Below are 22190 nucleotides of genomic sequence, written 5' to 3'. Positions count from 1 at the left end.
CTTTTATTGTCTTAATCTTCATTGATGAAGAAGGAGTTAAAGGTATCAAATAGATTCTGAATGGCTATTTATTTATTTATTTATAAAATTTCTAAAGCGCACAAATACCTTCCGGTGTCTCGGCGCTAGAGGTCAGAGATTGCAGAGGATTTCCATTGACAAATTACTGATTGAAAAGCCAGGTCTTAAGATGTTTACGGAATGTTAATAGTGAGGGGCTTAGTTTGATATGGGAAGGGAGCTGATTCCACAGTTTTGAGGCAGCCACCACAAAACGTTTGTCTCCCCACGTTGCCTTTTTTGTACGTGGAATTTGGAGCTGTTGGGTTGAAGATGAACGTGGTGTTCGACTAGGTTTGTAAACATTAATTGCTTTTTTAAAGAATTCTGGTCCATTATTGTTCAGAGCCTTGTAAATAATACACAAGGCCTTAAACTTTGTACGGCTTCTAATCGGTAGCCAATGCAGCTCGCGAATGATGGGGGAAATGGATGAGTATTTGGGAATGCCAGTCAGAATCCTTGCAGCAGTATTTTGAACAAGCTGTAATTTGTTCAGAACTTGCTCCTGCGCATTAAGCAGTAGGCCATTGCAGTAGTCCACTTTAGTTAGTACTAGAGTGGACATTAGTGTCTTACCTACATTCGGGGGAAGAAATGGAAGCAATTTCTTTACCATTCTTAGAGTAAAGAAGGAGGCTGAGACCACTGCGTTAGCATGGCTGACAAAGGCTAGCTTGTTGTCGAAGAGAACGCCCAAGTTTCTAACTTTAGATACTGGTTGTGGAGGAGTTCCCATCTCTAAAGGCCACCAGACTGGGGACCAAGACGGGGTCAGCTCACCAAATAACATGACCTCCGTCTTGTCAGAATTTAGCTTTAAACAATTCTGATTCATCCAGATACTGATGGCTCTCATGCCCTCCTGGAAATTAGCTGCTACTGCTTCTCCATTTTTGTGGATCGCCAGGACCAATTGGGTGTCATCGGCATATGATGTTAAACCTATACCAAATGACTTAATCACCCTCGCCAAGTCCGACACGTAGATGTTAAAAAGTGTCGGACTTAGCGAGGAGCCCTGGGGAACTCCACAAGGCAAAGTGAAGTCAGGAGAGCAGTAACACCCCATCTTCACGGACTGCACTCTCTTGGCCAGGAAGGATGCTAGGATTGCTCTGGCTTTGCCCTGAATGCCAATGGCAGCGACACGGTCGATCAAGATGGTATGATCGACCGTGTCGAAGGCTGCAGACAGATCCAAGAGTATTAGGATCGCTGCACCACCCTGGTCCATGATCATCCTGACCTCCTCTGCTGCCTTTATCAGAGCAGTTTCGGTCCCATGGCCCTTTCTGAACCCAAACTGGGTGTCGTCAAGCAGATCGTTCTGGTCAATATAATTCGACAGCTGTTGGTTCATTGCCTTTTCAAATGTTTTTGAAGGATAAGGGAGTGAGGCAATAGGGCGATAACTTTTGAGCTCTAAAGGATTTAAGGTTGGTTTTTTTAAAAGAGGTTTTACAATTGCCTTTTTCCAGGTTGGGGGGTAGTCTCATGTCTGAAACATGGTGTTACAGATGTTAGTAAGCACCGGGGCTATTAAGTTGGATACTGGTTTAAGGATAAGTGGAGGACATGGATCCATTGGTGATCCTGATTTAACAATGTTCATAAGCTCTTCCATAGACGATAGGGATAGTGGAAAGAATACCTCAAAGATTGGTTTTGGTGACATGAAAGGGATCTCCAAATTGGCAGAGTCAGTGGTTGTGGTTTTTGTGAAATTGTCAAAAATGTCCTTAACCTTAGCCTGAAAGAAGTCCGCTACTTTATTGCAGAATGTTTGGGACGGTTCTATGGTGGGAGGGGCTGGTGGATTAGCTAGCTTTTTAACCACCTGATATAGCTGTTTGCTCGAGTTATGAGCTGATTCTATTTGTGTGCTATAAAAGTCCTTTTTTTGTGCAATAATGAGCTTTCTATAGCTCAACAACGCTTTTTTGTATGTTTCTCTGTCATTGTTGTCGTAGTTCCTACGCCAACGCCTCCCCAAATTTCTACAGCGTTGTCTTTCTAGCCTTAATGGTTCCGAAAACCAAGCCGCAGATGGTTTGATGCGATTTGGCTTCATTTTTTCGTTGGGTGCTAAGTGGTCAAATGCCTTGTGCAGCCAATGTTCGTAGTTATTGGATGCATCATGTGGATCCGATATGTCTTCTGGTATCATGGATTCTAGAATGTTATGTAAGTCAATGGAGTCAATATTTTTCCAATTGCGACATTTAATCTGAGGGCGTATGCTGGTAGAAGAGTTTTTATGGTTCCTGACTAAAATTGTAAATTTAACTGCTGAATGATCCGTCCATATCAATGGAAACACTGTAGGGTGAGTAATATGGGAATTGTTAGTGAATAAGCCATCCAGAGTGTGACCTGCTTGGTGGGTGGCTAAAGTGACCTGCTGTTCTAAGCCAGCGGCCGAGAAGTCCGAGATCAGAGTGTGCGAATCTTTATCTGTGAGGTTTTCTAAATGAAAATTAAAATCTCCCAGAATTGTGTAGTCCGGGTTGGCAGCTACTGGTTCTAGTAGGAGATTGAGGGATTTCAAAAAGGGCGTTCGTATGATAGGTGGCCGATACAGCAGAGTTCCCTTAAAAGTTTGTATAGGAGAAAGAGTGATAGTGAAAGCGAGAGCTTCCGCAAAGTCGTAGTCAAGTGGTTCCGTTTTAATGGCTAGCTTGGCTCGGTGTATGATAGCTAGACCCCCACCCCTTTTACCCGAGGATCTATCTAATCTTATCACATGATAGCCATCAGGAGTAGCGATATTGAAATCTGGGCCAGATGCTAGATCTGCCCAGGTCTCGGTTATAAACATAACATCTATGTTTTGGTTGACTATAAGTTCAGCCACATCATCCCTATGTTTTATAACAGAGCGTGCGTTTATAAGTACGCAATTTATATATTGTTCATTATTTCCAGAAGGTCGTGAGGGAGGTTGTTGAGAATAGGGTAACGTAATCGTGAATGCACAGTTCGGACACACATTGGAAGGTAGATTATACAATGAGCTCAAATCAAAATGAGTGCAGGTCCTATCATGTAAGGTGTTTCCTATACTCAGAAGCTGTGCTCTGGGGTAAGTAATTACCTTCGGCGTGTGATGGAATCTACAACGGCCAGGGGATCTGGCACACAGCACGGACCCAGCGCGGACTGGCGCAGACTGGCACCCCTTTGGCACGGCTTCGGCGCGGTGACGGCGCTCCCGCTGCGCTCGACCGCTGCGCTTCCGGGTAGTCATTTTATTGCCTAAACCCCGCCCCCAGCTGGAACACTACCTCCGTTCTGATCGGGGAGCCGGCCCTGAGGCACTATGGAGCTTACCCTGCCCTCTACACAAACGGCACGAAGCCGCGGTGGAACGGGGCTAAGGGCGCAGGAAATTACAGCGTTTACAGCAATACTAACAAGTTAAAATCGTTGTTTAAAAAATAATACAATTCTCAAATCAATTGCATCAAGGGGCGGTCACACTGCCAGGGCTGGACAGTTCAGAACCTATGTGAAAGATTTCCTTTCACTTGTTAACAGCATTTACGATTTTGCTAGAAAAGGTGGATTTGGCTTGCCTGGTTAATTTTTTACATTCTTTGAGATGTAGCGAATATACTTCCTTACTGTTGGTTATGTAGTTAATCTGCCATTTACGTTCTGTGCGGCGGAGTTTGGATTTGGCTATTTTTAGATCTTCAGAGAAGCATTTAAATGTTTACTTATAAATGCTAGGTCATTGGTCAAACGGAATGCGCACTGCTGATTGAGGAACACAAAATTAAGTTGGCATTCGTAACAGAGACCTGGGCTGATAAAGCCTCAGGACCTGATCTAGTTAAAGCAATACCCCCGTTTTTTCTCTGTTATTCTCAAGATAGACCCATCAGGAGAGGTGGAGGACTGGCGGTCATTTTTCATAATTCATTAGAACCTTGTTTACTCACAGCCTCTAACATCGCTTGTGAATCTCTGTCACTCAGTGTACGCACCTCTAGCCATGACACTTTCAAGGGAATCCTTCTTTATCGCCCCCCTGGCCTCAGAGGCTATTAGAGGATGGGCTCTGCTTATTCATTTACCGTAATGGGGTATTTCAATTTTTATCTTGAGGATAACAAAGACCCTGATATGGCAAAGCTGTGCCAAGTGATGTGTGGGGGTGATCTCAAGCAGCATGTTGAAGGCCCTGCCAATGTAGCAGGACACACTCTTGATGGGATCTATTCCAATCATCCGAATTTGACTTGTACAGTGGTGCTGCCGCTCCCGTGGACAGTTGACTCCACAATTTTATTTGAATTGGCACAGACGACATATCCCCAAGGCAAACAAGAGCCCAGGGATAAGATAGCTATTAGGGTCAGGAAAGATATTAATAGTATAGAGCTAGAAAACCTACTCAAAGCAACCGCCCGCAACCTGCCCGAGGGAATTGATGAGGCAACTCCTGCCTATACAGAATGGGTAGAGGAAGCTTGCAATAATCTTGCCCCAGTAAAACGGTGGACTCCTAAACGGGTCCATCCATCAGCCCCTTGGTACTCTAAAGAATTAAAAACGCAGAAACAGGCCTGTAAACGGCTAAAGCGACTCTGGAGGTGCGGCTACCGCAAGACTGATAAAGAGGCCTATAAAGTAAGTCTCACGTCTTACAAGAGACTACTCCGGGATACCAAAAAGAGATTAATTTCTGAGCAGATAAACTTAACAAAATCCTTTTCCAAAGAACTTTTTCAAACTCTTGTTAAACTTACAGCCCCCGAAACGCATAAAATTCACACTAGCACTGAACTGTGTGAAAATCTTGCTCCCGCTTTTCATTTAAAGGTGGAAGCCATCTTTTCATCTTTTGCTCTCACACAGGCTACTGATAATAAAGCCTCCGCCATGGTGGTACCCATTGTGTCAAATGTAGCAACAACACTGGACAGCTTTTCTCCTTTATAGACACAAGACTTGATTAAACTCTTGATGTTGAATCAATCAGACTCCCCTTTGGATCCATGCCCGGCTGATGTGATCCCAGATACCATTGCGGCAGCTCGTACTCCCTTTTATATCTATATCCATAAGTTGGGCCATTTCCCCAAAAAATTGAAAATGGCATATATTCTGCCTTTGCTCAAAAAATAGAACCTCGACCCCAAATACCCGAACAACTACAGACCTATTTCCCACTTCCCATTACCTGCAAAAATGATCGTGAAAGCCCTGAATGTGGAACTCAGCTGTTTTTTACAGACCAATAACATTCTGGTTCCAACGCAATTTGGATTCAAATCTGAACATAGCACAGAGTTGGCTCTGATCAAGTCCACAGAAGAGGTTAGAGAGGCCTTGGACCAAGGAGGCACCGCGATCTTGATCATGCTGGATCAATCGGCGGCTTTCGATACGGTCCATCATAAGGTTCTGATGGCCCGGTTATCAGAAAATGGGGTTCAACTCATGGTATGGAACCTCCTTAAATCATTTCTGACTGACAGATCGCAATCAGTAGACCTGGATAAGGCTAGGTCTAAGCCTTTCTCCCTGCCGTGTGGGGTCTCTCAGGTGTCTTCCCTGAGCCATACATTTTTTAATGTATACGTGTCGCCGCTGGGAGCCCTGATAAAGGTTTTCGGGTTCCAACTGACAGCTTATGTGGATGACACGCAAATAGTACTCTCTCTTAAGTGTGGCTAGGAATCTGAAACTGGAAGGAAATGCCACGACTGCATGAATGCCATCTCGGGTTGGATGGCGTCCAACTGCCTGAGACTATATTCTGGAAAAACAGAGTTATCATTTTCGGTAACAACATGAATAACTGGTGGCCAAAAGAACTGGGAACACTTCCTGAACCAGCTGAGAAGGCGAAAAACCTGGGGGTGATTGTGGACAAAAAACTCACTTTTGGAGATCAGATTAGTGGGGTTGTCTCCTCATGTTTCTTTATCATCAGAATTCTGAGGAAAATAAAATTTCGTTCTGGTGACAGCTTGAGGACTGTGGTTACAGTACTTATTTTGGCATGCCTGGACTATTGTAATAGTCTCTACCAGAATATCCAAAAGAGACTTATGAACAAACTCCAAGTAGTGCAGTTTGCAGCTGCCAGGCTATTGACGGGCACACCCAGGTTTGTTTCAGTCAAGAGGGAACTAAGACAGCTTCCCTGGCTCCCAGTAAAACACCAGGCTCTATTTTAAGCCCTTTGTACAGTCTGCAAGGCATTAAACGGAAATGGAATAGCAAAAAATAGGGACCCCCTCTATAGATTTCTTTTGGCTAGGGAAAAGAGAGGACACTGTGAACAAAACCAAGAGAAATTCCCCTATGACCTTATACTTTCATATCCGACATAGTTCAAACTATATTTTACATTAAAAAGGTCCTTTTAATCACCACAGATAACATAGATTTATATCATTTTCATTGTTTTCTTTTATTTTTTTATATACAAACAGACTTGATTCTTTTTTTTTTTTTGTTTTTGTTTTTTGTTGGATACTTTCATCATATAATTACATATTTTATAAACATTTAAAAATACAATACATTATTCATATGTCAAAAAAGGAAGGTGGTTTCAACCCACCGAAACGCGTTGACCTGGCGTATTTAGTCACCTACATCATCTGGACTACCTCAAACACAGAAATGAATGGATGTATTGTATGTTGAGTGCAGGATGCTATCGAGTATGTATGAATAGGGAGTGTTAGTTGCTGCATGTGTGGTTAGCAGGTTTTTTTCAAAGAATTGTTTGGTTTTTTTTGACATATGAATAATGTATTGTATTTTTAAATGTTTATAAAATATGTAATGATATGATGAAAGTATCCAACAAAAAAGAAAAAAGAATCAAGTCTGTTTGTATATAAAAAAATAAAAGAAAACAATGAAAATGATATAAATCTATGTTATCTGTGGTGATTAAAAGGACCTTTTTAATGTAAAATATAGTTTGAACTATGTCGGATATGAAAGTATAAGGTCATAGGGGAATTTCTCTTGGTATTAAACGGAAATGGTCCAGACTACTTGAAACAACAATTTCAACGGTATGTCCCCAGAAAAACGTTACGCTCTCTGGCAGCAAAACAAGTGATTGTTCCCTTAGTTAAACAAGCATTTACAATGCAACGGTCTCGGCATTGCAAAAGTTAGAGCTATTAGCATTGTAAATGAACGCGAGTTTAAGGTCTTGACATTGTAAATGACAAGGTCTTTTATTTATGTTTTAAAAACAAAAACATAAATAAAAGTCATTGTCATTTACAATGCCAATAGCTCAAAGTCGCGTAATGTGTATGGCTAAATACAGTAGCCTCCTGACGAGTGCCCTTTCACTTAATTTTTTACAAATGAAAGCCCTGGCACTTTTTTTTTTACAAATTAAGCACGGGTGGTGTCCGTGTCTGTGCATGGGAGTGGTGGTGTCCGTGTGTGCATGGCAGTGGTGGTGTCCGTGTGTGTATGGCAGTGGTGGTGTCCGTGTGTGTACGGCAGTGGTGGTGTCTGTGTGTGCATGGCAGTGGTGGTATCCGTGTGTGAATGCCAGTGGTGGTATCCGTGTGTGTATGCCAGTGGTGGTATCCGTGTGTGTATTGCAGTGATGGTGTCCGTGTGTGCATGGCAGTGGTGGTGTCCGTGTGTGCATGGGAGTGGTGGTGTCTGTGTGTGCATGGCAGTGGTGGTGTCCGTGTGTGTATGGCAGTGGTGGTGTCTGTGTGTGCATGGCAGTGGTGGTGTCCGTGTGTGCATGGCAGTGGTGGTGTCCTTGTGTGCATGGCAGTGGTGGTGTCCGTGTGTGCATGGCAGTGGTGGTGTCCGTGTGTGCATGGCAGTGGTGGTGTCCGTGTGTGCATGGCAGTGGTGGTGTCCGTGTGTGCATGGCAGTGGTGGTGTCCGTGTGTGCATGGCAGTGGTGGTGTCCGTGTGTGCATGGCAGTGGTGGTGTCCGTGTGTGCATGGCAGTGGTGGTGTCCGTGTGTGTACGGCAGTGGTGGTGTCTGTGTGTGCATTGCAGTGGTGGTATCCGTGTGTGTATGCCAGTGGTGGTATCCGTGTGTGTATGGCAGTGATGGTGTCCGCGTGTGCATGGCAGTGGAGGTGTCCGTGTGTGCATGGGAGTGGTGGTGTCTGTGTGTGCATGGCAGTGGTGGTGTCCGTGTGTGTATGGCAGTGGTGGTGTCTGTGTGTGCATGGCAGTGGTGGTGTCTGTGTGTGCATGGCAGTGGTGGTGTCCGTGTGTGCATGGCAGTGGTGGTGTCCGTGTGTGTATGGCAGTGGTGGTGTCCGTGTGTGCATGGCAGTGGTGGTGTCCGTGTGTGTATGGCAGTGGTGGTAACGGGGAACGGGGGAACAGGGAAACAGCGGTTGTCCAGCTTTTCCACCCCCCCGGCTGAGGATCTCATCCGCATCTGCATCTGCGGGTCTATACAATCTGGCTCTCCTAGGGACCCTACTACGCCCAGACGACTGATGGGAAGTCTGCATGTTCTTGAACCTTACATACGCCATCTATTAAACACCTCTTACGAGACGCAGACTGTTCCCGCTGCTTGGAAACAAGCAATTGTACTCCCGTTGCAAAAGAAAGCTAATGTCAGTTTTGAAAAACTTGAGAACTTGCGCCCGATCTCCCTCCTGCCTTATATGGCGAAGGTAGCGGAAAAAATAGCGAACCTTCAACTGATGAAATTCGTGGACGAACCTCCCTGCTCCACGATTGTCAGTTTGGCTTCCGCCCCCGGCATTCGACGGAGTCAGCTCTTCTTATGGCGGTAGAGGCTCTGTGACAGGGTGTGGATGAAGGCCAGACTATGGCCTTGATCCTATTGGACCTTAGCGCAGCATTCGACACTGTGGCACATTCCATCTTGCTACAGTGTCTGAATGAAGGAGGAGTCTCAGGAGCGGCGCTTGGGTGGATAAGATCTTTCCTGACTGACAGATGCTTCCAAGTTCGTTTGGGTGATTGTTATTCGAGGGAGATTGGGCTGGGCCAGGGCGTGCCTCAGGGCTCGTCCCTGAGCCCAACCTTGTTCAATCTCTATGTCTCCCCTCTGGCAGCAATCGTTGAAAAATACGGTCTGCGGTTAGTGTCCTATGCCGACGACACTCAGCTGGCTATCTCCCTCTCGCGTACCCCCGGTCTCGCGGCGGACAATTTCAGGGATTGCATGAAAGAACTGGCAACCTGGATGTCCGCCAACTGTTTGAAACTCAACGGTAGCAAGACCGAGGTGCTAGTTGTGGGAGAGACGCCTGCTGCTTGGTCGTTGGCCTGGTGGCCTCCCTGCTTGGGGGAAACTCCAGTTCCATGTCAGGAGGCTAGGAATCTTGGAGTGTGGCTGGATGCTGGCCTGACCTTTGACACCCAGATTGGGCGAGTGGCTGGGGTATGCTTCGGCGTTCTGAAAATTTTAAAAAAGGTGTTAGATCTTCTCCCTTTTACAGCTCGCCGAACGCTGGTGCATGCCCTGGTGACATCTCGCCTTGATTACGGCAATCTGCTGTATCTGGGTGCCACGGGAAAGGTCATCAGACACCTCCAGGTGCTGCAGAATGCAGCTGCTCGCTTGGTACTGAGGCTCCCTAGGAGATCTCCCTCCAAAGCAGCGCTCCAGGCACTTCACTGGCTTCCTGTTGCAAGCAGGGTGGAATTCAAAACTCTTTCCACATGCCATCGTATTCTGAATGGTAAAGCTCCTGCTTTGCTTAGGAGCCTGGTGACTTGGTATGAGCCCATGCGTAATCTCCGCTCCTCATGCACGGGTCTTCTGATGGTACCAAGAGTAAGAAAAGCACGAATGGGAGGGAGGTCTTTCAGATACCTGGCTGCCAAGTACTGGAACGCCTTACCCCTGAATCTGCGATTGGAACCGTCCGAAACCATCTTCAGGAAAAAACTTAAAACTCTTTTATTCAGTAGGTAGGCGTCTTTGGAGGGTGGTTGGACTGTAGCTCTCACTTACCGGTGGGCGTACTTCCAGGCGCTTTACAAATGTCCAAAATGAATGAATGAAATGTGGTGTCTGTGTGTGCATGGCAGTGGTGGTATCCGTGTGTGCATGGCAGTGGTGGTATCCGTGTGTGCATGGCAGTGGTGATGTCCGTGTGTGCATGGGAGTGGTGGTGTCTGTGTGTGCATGGGAGTGGTGGTGTCTGTGTGTGCATGGCAGTGGTGCTTACGCTGAAGCATTAGTGTACATGTTCACCTCCAGTTATCACTTTCTTGTGTATGTTACATGCTCCTCGATCATCTGTGCTGACTGCCGAGGAGCTGCAAAAGAGTTACACGCACTCAAAAACTTGCATTTAAGCTGCTGGACTGCACCGTTATATACCTTCCTTTTGTTGGGTCGGATGTTATGAACTCTGGTATTGCCTGCTCCCAGAATAATTGATCAAACCAGAAGACGTGAAGGAAGCCGCTGCATCTCCTAAGATTATTTCTCGAGGAAGCACTTACTTTAGACGGCACGAAAAAAAAAAAAGCATGGCTGATTATCAGCGCCGCGCCTCTCTGCAGACTCCCCCTGCATTCCACAGAGGCGCGCGACGCGATCCGGCCTGCCATGCATGAGGTGGAGACAAGACCTGGCCGCGCGCACAATGTTATCCTATGGAAAAACGCTGCGCGCGGCCAGGTCTTGTCTCCCTTCGGCGTCTCACACTGCTGAGACGCCGACAATAGTTCTCTGGCGAGAACGCGCTTTCAGCGCGTTATAGCCGAGCCCTAAAAAGCTTCCTGGGGTGGCAGTAGCTTCATTACCTCCGCCGCTAATGCTTGGAACAGCCTACCATTTCACCTTAGAAATGCAACCACCCGCGTAGCTAGGGGGGGGCGAGGGGGGCGGTCCGCCCCAGGCGGCACCATTTTTGAGGCGGCAGCGGCCCCGCACTGTCTAGAGGCCCATTGCGGCCGCCTAGAAGTTCTGTGACGTGCCCAGACTGGGTCCTGCTTCAGCTTCTGTAGCTGCAGGCTGCCGCTGCATGCACAGTGCACACAAACGCGGGACTTACTTTTGGCAGTGTAATTGAAAGTCCCGCGTTTGCACTGTGCGTCTGTGCCTGCCTGCTGCAGTTACCGCAGGTCAGGGGTGCAGGCTGCGCTGCAGTGCAACGCGGCCTAAGTCCCGCCCGCCGCGTTAGTGACGTCATGTCCAGTCGCTCGCTCCGACCGTTGTTTTTAAATCTGTCAGCCTGGAGATTCTGCCTGACCTCACAGCCGTCCAGTAAGGTTGAGTGCAGAGAACACACGTGTGACCGGCGTGGCGCCATGGGGGAACGTTACGTCCCTGTGCGAGGGGAGAGTTTGTGGTCTAAGGCTGGCAGCTCACTGGTTTGCAGGCGGGGCCAGACGCACATTGTACTAGGCCCGCAGCGCTGCAGCTCACACCATCCCTTTTGTGGCCTTAGCCGCTCGCCCGCAACTATGTCATTTTTCAAGTATGTATAATTAATTTCCATGCCGGCTTAGAGAGAGTGCCCTGGGACGGGACTCACTGACGACTGGCGACACGGTTGCAGCAATCACCAGGACTCACTGAGGGCACACAGCCCGACAGCCACCTGGACCTCAAAGTAAGACGGATGTGTGTGTGTGTGTTTGGAGGGTCGGGTGGAGAGGTCGGTGCTGTGGCACGCTCGTTGAGGCCTGAGCTGCCAGCTGCCTCGAGTCGCACACAAGCCAGTCAGGCAGCGCTGCCTGTTTGAAAATAATGGAAAGCAGAATAGTTGTTCAGCACCTGGAATGTGGAAAGATCGCATAGAGCCAGTGATGCCGGGCCTTTTTCTATGTTTTTTCCACGTTTTGGGGAACAAATCCACCTGCACAGAGATGTCCCAAAAAATCATGGGGAGTGATTGAAGGATGACGTTTCGGGTCCCGTGGGTGCAGTGCAGCCTAAAGGAGTCTGCTCTCCCACATGTTTTCTCGGCAGGGAGGAGGGATGAGAAGGGTGATTACAGCCCCTCCCTGTCTGTCATACTTTTAGCCGTTGGAACAGGGGCAGGTGATGTTAGAGGGTCTGGGCCTGGTTCGGGGAGCACTATGTGCTTCTCCCAGGTTGTCCTACTCTGGGCACTTCTCTTAGCGCAGTTCTGTGTCTACTTTGCGGGGGGCAGACTGGGGATTGGGACTGACACTCAGGTTGGGGGGCTCTGTCTCACTCAACTGAGGTCCTCTCCTTCAGATGAGAGCTAAAACATGGTTATTCACATTATAGCTGTCTCACTACACAGGAACCTATTAGGCAGTGCTCAGCGCCAGTGCACTTTAGGTTAACAGTCACGCTTTCGAAATTTTAATAACGTAACATGTGGCATGCCAATTACGCCTAGCCAGTTTGGATCTTCAGAGAGGAGCATGTGATTGAATCTGAGTGTCACCATTTGGGACATTAAATACATTTATAAAGTTTTAAACCTTATTGCACATGATCCCCTTGTTGGCCATTTACCTTTACTTTTGGATGGCAAAGCAGTCTTTGGGGCAACTATACTTCCATAGTTCGCCACATTGCTCATGTAATAACGGTGTGAGCCCTAAAAAGGCCCTCACTGTAGTCTCAGTAGGAGGCACTTCCCACTCCTTTAGAGACTGAATCTTGTCATCCAACTGGTAAATCTTCCGGTTCCTCACCTCATGCCCACCGTAGATTACAGAGTACTGCCTCACCTGACACTTGGCCACCTTGATGGTCAGTTTTGCCTCCTGTATCCTAGCCAACACCTGTTCCAGGTGGCCCTGCCATGAATTGCTAAACACCGCAATATCATCCAGGTTGGCCGCACAGAACTCTTCCAGCTCTGCAAAGAACATGGTTCACCAGGTGGTGAAAAGTGGCTGGAGCATTCTTTCATCCAAAAAGCATCACTTTGCACTAATAAAGCCCCTCTGGAGTTGAAAATGTTGTCTTCTTAGCATTTAGTGCCAAAGCAATCTGCCAATATCCACTGGTCAGATCCAATGTGCTCAAGTACTTTGCAGCATCTAACTGATCCACAAGCTCATCCACTCTTGGGATTGGATGGGAATTGGCTTCGGTTTGTATTCGGTAGTCCACACAGAACCGCAAGTCAGGAGATCTTTGCTTTGGTACTAGAACCACAGGACAAGACCATGGACTGAGAGATCTCCAACATTTTGACAACTTCCGCCTTGATATATATTCCTGAACCCTGTCAGATATTATGTACATCCTACCTTCCACTAGCAGACTGTTGCCTGTATATATGTCATGCACATAGACAAGTGCCTAAACTAGTGTCAGTAAGAACAGGAAGTCAGATCATTCCAGTACCTCTATAAATTCCCTCTGCAGATCAGGCATCAACTCAGGGGCTAGCTGAACCCCTTTCACAGTACCATCCTTCATGTCACTACACAGCAAGTCAGGAATAGGAATAGGCTTACTGTTTTCCTTTTCTTTCTCTGCCATCGCCACAATATCACTGTAATCTCTCCGGAGGTAAGGCTTCAACCTCTTCACATGGAACACCCCCTCCTAGGTTCCCTTATGGCACCTGTATCCACATAGTAGTTAATCTCGAAAATCTACTGGGTATGTCCCACACCATTTGTCCTCCTAAGCCTTGGAACAAATAGGCTTTTGCACCAACACCTCCTGACCTTCCTGATACGTAGTCAATGTAGCTTTCAGGCCGTACCTTTCCTTCATTAGTGCTTGGCTGGCTTGAAGGTTTTCCTTTGCTTGACTTATGTATTGCCCCATTAGGTTCCTGAGGCCAATTACCTAATCAAATACACCCTTCTGAAGAGAATTTCAGGTTCCTTCCCACCCTTATCTGACTAAGGTGTGTGGGCCCCACACCAGGTGCCCACACAGCAACTCCAAGGGACTGAACCCTACCCACTTCTGCAGAATCTCTTGGTAGGCAAACAAGTGACATGGCAAGAGAAGATCCACTTCCTCCTGAGGTTGTATGACATACTTCCCATGATGCTGTTCAGTATTTTATTAATCTGCCCCATCAAACCTTTGGTTTGTGGGTGGTGTGCTGTGGAGAAGTGGTATGTCACAGCAGGTTGCATCCACATCTCGGTAAGTTGGTTACCGATTGAAAATTACCGTCCTTGAAAGTCTTACTTTAGAAAAGATCCCCAGGAGAGCCCTTGCTACTGCCCATTCAGTCATGCTCCTCAGAGATACAGCATGATCCACCACAACCCAGATATACTTGTTGCCTGACGGTGGAGGGAGGTCAAATGAACCAATTATGTTGCTTCCCAATGCTCAAATGGCCCACCTACCACCGGTAGAGGTACTAATGGTGCCTTAGCTCTCCCTCCTGTCTTATCACTTATATAGCAAGTGGGACATGTTGTACAGAACTGCTCTGTCTCTGCACATCCTTGTCCAATGAAACAGAGGGTTCAAACTATTCTGGGGTTTGAAATACCTAAGTATCCTGCCAAGGGCATTTAATGGGCATGTGACAACAGGAGGGGATCTCTAATGGAACAACTAATCTCTTTTTAATTCCTGGCTCAGGACTTATTGTCTCATTATAAAGTAGGCCATCCCCCAACCAGCATCGTGTTCCCCAACTATTCCTTTACTGGCCTGTTCCTGTGCCTCCTTCCAAGCCCCACAAACATAGGGCACTCTTCCTGTGCATTTGCATGAATCTACCCTGCTTCTCTGGAAGTAACCCAGACTCTAGCAACTGGTGGGCTTCAGGAGCACCATCGTCCCCGCCCTCTGGAGCAGAAGCAATGACCTCCACAGCCATTGTTTCCTGGAGTCTGACCTTTCCTCAAACTACATTGTCCTTGTCCCTGCAAAACAGGAATTATGCCAGTCCCACTCTGTGACTGATGGGCAGCCTGTGCTCTGGTCACACAGCTGACAGTGAGACCTACGGGTGATAAGTGCGCTTTACAAATACACGTGTTATGTTATGTTTGTAATGGGTTTGTTTCAGATTATGTCCCATCTGTTTCTAACACACCTTGGAGGTCCCCACTTCTGCCCCACAATCTAACTGGATAGTAAATGCGATACAAGAAAGCTTCAGTGCTAGGAGGCAATCTTTGTTGAAGGCCTAGCTCCACCCACTTTTATTTGATATTAACAAACGATGTAAGGCTGGTCAGCTATACTTCAAATTTTATCAATGACCCTAAACTGGCCTTCTCACTTGCTAGCGTAGATGCACCAGCACTACATGGGTGTTTACTTTATGTCTATTGTCCAAGATAGTTTTGCTACAAAGGATGAAAAATTCTCATCACAAAAAGTTGTCAGCTTTTGAACCTTATAATGAACGATAGAACTAAACAGCAATTCCAATAAATGTAAGATTGTGATGGTAGGAAGGCCATGTATCCATGGAATCCTTTTGCAAAGTGGTATTAGAGGTAGTAGTGGGTAGTAGCGGTCCCCTCTCCACTCTCCAGCTGGCAGATGTCCTACCCCTGAACAAACTCTGGTGACTCTGACCCTATATAGCAGCCCCAGCCATCTCAGATTATTCTTTCCAAATCCCATCTCACTAAGGACTTTAAACATGTACTCTTAACCAACGGATTCAAATGGCTTTTAAAAGGCAAGCTCCATTAGGGCGCAGTCTTCCTGGAGGCCCTGACATGGCGAGGTGTCATGAGTACGTTGCAGCTCAGATGAAGCTGCATGGGTCTTCAAGAACCATGTACCCAGCCCTAGGTAACAATTTCTTGGAGAAAATTATCTTATCTTCACTTAGCATAGATAATGGCTGGTACGAACTGGGCTTCACCGGATTTTTATCAGGTTTGGGAACCATTACAATATTAGCCTCTCATATGTTATACAGTAATATATCTCTCTGCTTTGCCTCCAAGTGTACTTATGTCTAGTAATATGTTTGCCAAAATGTCGGTGTATGAAACTGGGAACCTAATTTTTTCCAGTAGTTCCAGTAATGCCTTGATCTGCGATGGTTCCGGCAGGCCCAGGCTTTCATAGAGGCAGTCCCGAAATGCCAACAAGGTATCATTAATGCTATTGTCTGTTTCACTGCTGTGGTCCCATCCGGCCTGTTCAAGGTCAGTATTGAGGGAGGGGATTCTATTTTAAGGAGCCTGGCTAGGAGTCTTCCTGACATGTCCTCTTCCAGGTGTAACATTTGCCTATAATCCCTACGGATATGTTTACCAGTGTATTGCAAGTGTCTTCAATATCTCGGCTGAGTTCTAGTCTGGCTCGAGCCTGGCCAACATCAGTAGCCTTGAATGCCAGGAGCAGTGCCGACCTAGCCTCCTGATGCGTTAGGGTGTGTTGTAGGTGCTGCTTCATACCTTATATTTTCAACATGCATTCTCCCCTAATCACTGCCTTCCTTTCCAGTGCACGGGCATCTGCATGTTCTAAATCGGTCTCTAGATAGCCCTCTTAGCTGGTTTTGATTTCCGACCAGACTACAGTAACTGTGAGAGCCTCTGGGTTAAGCCACCAGCTCGGTGTTCCTCCTTGTTGGGAATCACCATCATAGCTGAGCACCAACAGCTAATGGTCTGAGAGGAACCTTTTTAAGGACTGAAATAGAGGTAGTAGGTACCTTTCATTACTTGGAACTCGGAACTCTTGTTTAAAAAACAATGGTACTGGACTTCACAGATAAAGGAAACCAATGTAATTATTGCCACTGTTTTCATATTCTGTTTGGGTACTACTTTATATCTGGAGGTGACGCATTACTCAAACGCCTGGTAGCTTACCAGGCAAACACAGAGACTGAAGTCATCTAAGCTGCTTAGCTGTGGGACTCACCGAATGTTGCTTTTTCAATGAAGCTTCAATACAGTCATCCCGGTTAGATATTGGACCTTCCTATGATGGTTTTTATATGATCCACTTTGGTATTTGAATTTTCAGATTGGTTTCATGTGATCCACTTTGACAATGAAATTTCCTTGTGGGGATGAACATGCTTACCATAACAGAATGGATTGCTTTCATGTGTAAATTGTACAGGTTTTATCGCCATTTGTTTCTGACATAAATCTAGTTTGATTCCCATAATTATTATTCTTGTAATCTGATAGATTTGGTTGTAATCCCCAAACTACTGACTAATACATTAGTAAATGTATTAATTATTCCCAGGCACATTTGTCATTCTATCAATTCTGAAGTCTGGCCCTAGTAAGAGCATTAAACATTGGACATTTGCTAGATATCTGATGAAGGATTCAGAATGACTAACCTGATGAAGGATCCAGAATTGCTAACTATAATTAGGGAGCAAACAGAAGAATTATTTGCAGGTCATTTTCAATCAAATCATATTTATAATGTTGGGGATGCTAACACAGCTTTTTAAAGAGGCCTGCACAGAACCAAAGGAGCCTCCCGGACCATGCTGTCATCCATATAGACTTCCACTGACTATAAATCCTCATGCAAGTTTGTGGGGCGTTGGCATCTTCTTAAAACTCTCCAATTGTAGCTGCCAGCAACCTTCTATCCCCATCCTCAACTTAGCATTACACTATAACTGCTTCATTCAGGTTTCATAATGTGGCCGTCTATCACTCACTCACATGGTAAACCAACTTGACCTCATCTTAATTTATTTTCCACTTACAAATTCACCTCTCCATCAAACACTCTGCTTCTGATCATTCAATAAGTTCAATGGCTATCAACATTTCATCCCTTTCATTCATCAAAAAAGGGATCTCACACTATCTGCACAAAGTACACAACAATCTGACGTACCCCTAGCCAACACATCCCTGGACACCCTAAATAGTGTTTCCTCAATAGCTGTCAACTTCCAGTAATGCTTGCATCCCATTTCACCCAGGATTTTTAGCCATGGATCACGCCATGCATCCAAGTACTTAAATCTCAAATGTGCCCCTACTGTGTAAGTGGAGAGCATCATGCCCCCCATCAATTCTCAACACCTACAAATTGGCCCTTAGAACTCTTACCTCTGCTGTGACTCAGCCAGTTGAATTTCACATTGTACTCTGATGACATCCAAAAGTAAATCCACATCCCTGTGAAAAATAGACCAAAGAAAATATCCTCTTGAATTAATTTCCATTTGAGGAAAGGGAGTTTCCTTACTATGAAAAGAGCTGGAAATGAGATTCTGGTAATGGGAGGAACAGCACCTTAATCATTACTATTCGACTGGCCACAGTCCTTTAAACCTGTCAAACTATGTTACCACAAGTATGGTGCCTGAGGACATACTTTGACTCCCTCTCTTGTTTTCTCAAAAAGTTAATGCATTGATTAAAATTGTCAATCCAGAACTTTTTCTTGTCTGACACATTCTCCAACTTCTCATAAGCCACTCTGGGTGTAGTTGGAAAGAGCTGCTTCATGACTCGTCTTGACTAGTGTAACATCACCTGCACATGCTTTCCTAAGAAACTAATTCTGAAAGTCCAAAAATGGCTGAACCAGGCAACAAAAAGCTGCAAAAAACTCTGAAGGCACAGCCACGTCAGACCTACTCCTACAAATTACTTTTCACTGTATTCAGAGTTGCATACAGCAAGGATCTGACGACTTTTCCGCCATAATGGCTCTTCAACCTTTTCTTCGACTAGTATGATTTAAAGTCCTGCACATACTAGGTGTAGTCAAGCTCCATTCTGCTGCATCACATCCTCGATCTTTCCAGTTGCATGGTTTACTAATATGAAATGCTGGACCAAATAATAAAATAGGCTACTCACACCATTATTAAATTGAAATGAGCACTGAAAGCTCTCTTTGTTGAACTAGAGAGTGCTAGTCACTTGATTACCTTGACATTCCATTTGTCCCCAAATTACTAATTTAATCTCTGTACCCTTGGCCTAAAAGTGTATTTATATCTTATTTGAAAATATATATTTTTCTGTATTTTTTATGTAGGTATATTTTTTATCTCTAATAAAAGAGAGAGGGACCCAAAAACCCAAAGAGGCAGGGTACCAAATGACACTTGTCAGACAATGTAGCGCCCCTCTGGTAATTTCAATCCTAGGCACACACTCAGCTCAAAGTATCATCCATACAGATAGCAACAACAGTTGTAGGAAACAGCAAAAATCGGAAAATGCAGAATTGTTCAGAATGTGACGCAACTAGTCTATGTGTAGTAAAACCATACAATTTATTAAAAAGAGAAATAACCAGCTCAGGCTAGTATACAATAATCAATGCACTAATCCATTAAAAATTCACAATTACATTGGCAATATATATCACAATAAAAAACATAAAAGTTAAAAACAATCCTAGGGACAGAAGAAAGAAATAACAATTCCTAAGAGCTAAGGGAGAGCTACAGAAGTGTACTGGAGATCACTCCTGACTATTAATTGTGCTTTTTGTGTCAGGTTTGTTGTCTCCCAACCGGACTCAAAGTAGTTCTCCCCTTCTTTTGTGTCAACGCGTTTCGGTGGGCAAACAATTTCTAGCCAACACCTTCCTCAGGATAATAAGATATACCATCCCATTAGAACCATAGAGGCCTTAGTCATTCAAAAACGCATTCGTATCGCTACCAACCTCCCGCTCTATATGGTAGGCTTCATCTATATCCTCACCAGCACGAGTAATATAAAGATGCGTCGCTCGAGGAATATAAATTGGGCGACCGTAATACGAAAGTTGTGTGGCCTCAAATTTACTGGCGTTATGTTGACGTAAGCCACGACGAGGAGTTTGTCGTCAGTTAAAAAACTTGGCCAATAACAATGTAGCTTGTCGTCGGTTGTTAACAACTGGACAAAAATTGTTCATGCGCCCTCTAAATGAGGATTCCCGTAGATGTCTGGATACACCCGGTCGCTAAATCTACTCGTGAGGAATCCAAGAAATAGCGTGGTCCTAAATAAACACACCCCGCATCCGGTAATGTCCTGTGAGTGCATGGGGCTCACGCCTCCACGTCAATTGGACGACTCATATATTTTTTATATCTGTGTTTGTATTATCCAATAAGGTATACAATTTGTATTATCCAACCCATTTATCTTCCGCTTACAGTTAGTCCAAAACTCTATGAATGCATCTGATACAAAGACCCTTCTCTTTCTCATATGCCTCTTCTGAGGTGTTAGCACTAGCCTCCTATTTGAGCCATAATTAAATTTAAAGCCCTGATAGTAGAACACAAAGTAATAAATGACAGTCACTTAAAACTACTTGCCAACACGTTTACTCTCTATACGCCCTCGCTCGTCCTTTCTGCAAGTCTTAAGCTTCTAGACATTGCGTGATCAAGAACAGTCAAATATGGAGACAGAGCATTCTCCCTGTCAGTAGCTTCACGGGTGTGCTCTTTCATCCTCCCTTCAAGCGGAAAAAAAATCTCCTACACTCTAAGAAGGAAACAAATACATCACTTTTTAATATATCTTACTTGAAGTTGTCTTGCGTTTTTCTCTCCCTGTTAACTTCGCAGTTTTAGCCTGGAATAAGTATTTCATTAGCACCAAGAGACTGTTTTTGAACATGCACTAAATAAAGGAATTTAGTATAGCAAAACATTGTGATCACAATCTTCTCTAACCAACTTTTATGTAGAGCACTTCACAGATCTCAATAAATGATGTGTGCTTCAAAACCACCCATCATCATGTCGTGATATAGTGATTTTGTTTTCCTTTTAGTTCGAGCTTACCAGGCAGTACATTTTGTGTGTTTGCAAAAGACCTTTTGTGGGCTTACCAAGAAGTTTTCAAGGCTTACATCCCGTTCATTGCTTACCAATGGTTGGCTTTATTGCCACTTTCATTTGCTTTCTTTTTATTCTGTGGAATTCCTTGCATGAGCTTTTCCATCTTGTTTTTGCCCCTCCCCTAGAGCATAGCCTATTTGCTATCGCTTTGATTATCTGGTTTCTATCCTTCCACTGCTCACTTTTAGGGAACTACTTTTTTTCTTTTTGCTTAATCAGCTCACGAGAATGAATGAATTTTCCAGCCCTTTCCTTTGTGTGCTTCTCCATGCCAAATACCCACGTCAGCTCGTGTTGCTGTCTCCCACATATTGCAAGCTGTTTCGTGTGCTTCTCTCATGCCAAACTCCCTGTCTCCACTGCACCCCGTGTTGCTTTCTTGCTTGTGTACTTCTTGACCCGCTTCCTGTGTTGCACTCCCTTATGTTCGGCCTTTTCCATCCCCTGTCCACTTCCTGCAGCTTTGTAGCCTCCTACTCCTCCATTGCCCACCACATCCAACATGTGGACCAGACAGCAAATTGCTGCCAGCTACTCTTCTTGTAATATTAGCTAGGCAAAGTTAGCAAGACTTCCTTTCTTCTTTTGAAGTCGATGAGTGGCTATAGCCCTCCAGAATGCCCAACACTGATTTTCTACATTATGTGCACTCATGCCCCATGGCTGGGCAGAGGACGCCTTATAAGTTTGATTGTTCACACCATATATTTCTCTGACTTTCAGGCCCACTTGTTTTCTCTATTCTGTCTTACCCTTGCAGTCTCCCACTTTTTCCATATGTTTTACCTTGTTATCCTACAGACAAAAAGATGCTCAGTCACCCTTGCTTGAGTCTCTGTGTGGTCATTCATTTTGAACATTTCTAATATGCCTTTTTCAATGTCACTTTGTCAGTAACTTGCAGTGTTATGTTTAAGACTGACATACTTAGATTGGGGCTGACTTTCTTCGATAATTCCCTACCACAGAATAGTGACAGAGTATTTCTACCAGCAATTGCACGCTCTTGTTTCTTAATCTAGATGCCGCCAAACCATTTATGGGGAGTAAAAACGGTTTCCTTCCCTGTGGTGTACTTCTGAGCTGCTGGTCATAACGCAGGTCACAGGACCGACCAGAAATAGCGCAGTGATTCTGTGGGGCTTAAAGCCGTGCAAAGTTGACTTAGTAGTTGCAAGAAGGACAAGGTCACCGCAGGATTTGTGAGAGACCCCCAAACACAAGAGCACCTCAGGGTTTCCAAAATTCTTTGTTTCCAGTTGTTCAGTTTTGGACATACTGTGAAAAGGATCATAACGACAGAGAGTGTCTAGCATCCTCTTCATTTCAAATGCCCTCTCTAACTCTCATTCCTCTACCTCTGGATGAACCTGCCTCACTGTACTGTCCCTCGCCGGCACTACCTGGCACTCCATCTTTCTCCTTTAATTTCAGCC

The 22190-nt window shown here is 45.2% G+C and overlaps 1 protein-coding gene across 2 annotated transcripts in view; it reads left to right on the top strand.

The window, feature by feature from the left end:
- RETREG1 (reticulophagy regulator 1) overlaps positions 1-22190 on the top strand; it is a 729848-nt gene that overhangs the window by 569988 nt on the left and 137670 nt on the right. The gene's annotated exons all lie outside the window — the stretch shown is intronic.

This window comes from Lissotriton helveticus, chromosome 4_1 (genome assembly GCF_964261635.1).
Source record: "Lissotriton helveticus chromosome 4_1, aLisHel1.1, whole genome shotgun sequence".
In the NCBI taxonomy this organism is placed as follows: Eukaryota; Metazoa; Chordata; class Amphibia; order Caudata; family Salamandridae; genus Lissotriton; species Lissotriton helveticus.
Note: the sequence above shows the minus strand (reverse complement) of the source record. Positions and strands in the feature narration are given on the sequence as shown.